This window comes from Protopterus annectens, chromosome 14.part0, assembly GCF_019279795.1.
Source record: "Protopterus annectens isolate FY-2018-M chromosome 14.part0, PAN1.0, whole genome shotgun sequence".
Classification (NCBI taxonomy): domain Eukaryota; kingdom Metazoa; phylum Chordata; order Ceratodontiformes; family Protopteridae; genus Protopterus; species Protopterus annectens.
Window position 1 is genome coordinate 599,014,054 of NC_056748.1, and position 3,170 is coordinate 599,017,223.

Sequence of the window (3,170 nt, forward strand, 5' to 3'; positions counted from 1 at the left end):
ACTGATTAATTATTCAGTAGGCGACTAACTGGTAGAATCTTTTTAAAGTGTATTGTAATTTCCTGCAAACTAACTCTGATGAAGTCCCTTGTAAAGACAGGATGAAAGTGCTAAGTTTGTGTTCAATAAAGATTTAAGCCAGTATTGTTTTTAGTGCTGTCTCCTACATTGTTTGTTTTAGTATTGTATGAAGTATGTCAGGCAAGAGCACCTGTTAAAATATATGTTGACTTAAGGAAGGAAGTGTGGCAAATAGACACCAGTCTACTTTTTTTTTTAATTGATCTATATTTCATTATTTATTTACTGCTACCTTTATAGATAAGCAGAATGTTTGCCTTATATCATTGGTTTGGCAAATAACCCATTTACAAGTTCTGACTAAATAACTTAAGTAGAGATATATACAGATCACTATAGGCAGCTTCAGAAATATTCCAGATATCTAACCAAAGACTATATTACAAGCTGTTTTACATTTCAGTAGAGGAGAATAGGATATACTCAATAAAGTTAGAAGAAACAGTGTTTATGATTTCAACATAATTTATGGCAGTAATAATACGACTTGTCTGATGGTGAATATATACATATAGAGAGACAGAGAGAGAGATATATAGTTAGACTATGTTGTTGTGTCTTTCGGCTTTTCCAGGTTAGGGGTCACCACAGCGGAACTCCGGTCCGCTAATGACTGGCAGTTGATTTTTACGTACCGAGTTGCCAGTTCTGATGCACAACCTTCAACGAAGGAATGCCCATTCACACATGTCTCAACGCAGAAGATGCTCTAGCTGAGAGTTGAACCGGACAGCGTCTTACTGTGAGGCAACAATGCTACCGCAGCTCCACCACCGCGGATCTATAGTTAGACTATAATAGTGCAATTTTTGGTGAAGCCTCTTAACAACAGTAAGCCCAATAGAATCTCCCTTGGTGTATCTGTGGATATATTTAAACATATTCATAGTAAGATTTTTTTTCAATTTCTGTGTTAGCCACTCAAATGTCTTCTGATTTTAATTGAAGTCAGAGAATATGTTTCTTGCAATCTTATTTATTTTTGTTTGTTTTGTAAGCTGTATATCTCACCAGGGAAATGTTTGCTGTTTATTATGTTTATTGTACTTAGGTCAGAGGAATACAGTTTTTAATTACATTGTACATAAGCACATAAAATGTGTACAATTTTCCTTCATTATCACTTTTCCGTACAACACTGCTCTACCTTATTCAGTAAAAAAAAATACTGTTTAGTTTGCTTTCCTGAAATCACTGTTGCACAACTGTAACATGCTTTAGTTATGTTCACCTGTAACATTTTAGAATCAAGCAGAACAGAAGCTGCTATATAGATTGTTGTTTTGTTGCTATAAAACCCAGTACTCAGCTTGCTATAGTTTTTGGTTGTAGTTGGCTGTAAAGTATAAAGCCTGGCAGTGTTACATGAACTGCATCCTATGAGTCAATTATTGTTGCCATTTCTGCACTGTCATTAGAATGGAATGATGTTTCACTATTTTCTTAGATAAACTGGCTCCATTTGCCTGAAATAATATATGTTTCTCTATTGTTCTTTATCCCAAAAGTATGTAATTTCTCTTTAAAATGAACTACAAACCACTTTTCTCATTTTTAACTGAACTACAGCATAGACTCGCAAAGAAATCTAGTAGGTGCTAGCACAGATGTACTGCAACACAGTTCTGTGGTTTTCAGGAGTAAAACATTTCTGTCTATGTGTGCACATGAGATGGCAGCAAAATATATAACACCTCTTGTTAGTGAAGTGTGTTCTACTATTGCAATCATCCCTTTCATGCACTATCAATTACCTAAGAAAAAAAATACTGCAATATTGTAAACAATGTGTCTTTACTGTCTGCGCAAACTGTGTTCAATCTACAAGTAATATATAGCAGGAAAACAATCTTATCAATATGCACTGGCCACAAAAAAAAAAAAAAAAAAAAAAAAAAAACAACGAATTAACATGGCAGTACAATGTATACTAGAATACCAAATGTTTGGTTTGTAAAAAATGATTATGCAAATCAGAGGCAATAAGAATGTACAATACAAGTATGCAGATGTTGCCCTCTGTTTAACTGTAACGCATTTTGAGTAATTTTACCTACTTTGTCAGAGGAATGAAAACTGTCATGTTCTAACTGTCTGAAGTAAAAGGATATAATGGGTGTTGCTTAATAAATATCAGGTTCAGAATCATAGTTTTGTACCTGTATTTTCCATGGTTTACATTGTATTTAAGCATGCCACTTGTAAGAAAGTTCTGTAAAAAAGGGGGGGAAAACTCCACTTGTCATAAAGCTTTTCATACAAGTATTAAGTGAAATTTAAGCTGCCATACCACATATACTTTACATTTTCTTTATGTTTTCAAAATGATATTTTACATTTTTTCTTACCTACTTGTATTTGTTTCATTTTTAACCCTACTCCCATTGCAGTCTGAGCAAAAACTGGTAAAATGTTCATTTGCTCAGAACTGATCTATGGATATTCTGGGAAAGAGAAACTGCAACCAGTAGAAATATAATTACATAACTTTCTACAACAGCATTTATGTGGCAAAATATATTGTGACAATGAAAATATGGAATCACAATATGTTTGAGCCTTATAATGCATACTAAATGGAAAGTCTTTAATCTGACTTTGTCACTGTAACAGATAAAAATGTGAAGTGACAACACCTGCCACATGCGAATGTCATTTTCTGAAATTTTAAGTGAATATGTCAAATGATGTTCTTGTATGAGCTAATTAAATGTCATTGTTTTGCCACAAACCAGTGTGTTGAAGTGCACTAGCTATTTTCAGATATGGCTATAAGCATACTCAAATGAATCATATTCTCATAATTTATTATTACATTCTGATTCAGGCCAAGAAAGGTGGTTAAAAAATGACTTAAATTAATTCTGTGTCCCACTTTGTAGTTGAAAACTGGCTGACCCTGAGTGTTAATCTTAATTCAAACTGGCTGACCCTGAGTGTTCCTCTTAATTCAATGGGCCTACTGAACTCAATAAATGTTCACCAGAGTTTCCGAGCCTATGTTTAGGGGTGGTGAGGAGTATGAAGCCTCTGAGATGGGGGTTTTGTTTATGCCCCAGAAACCTCAGCCCCATGCACATAAGTACTGT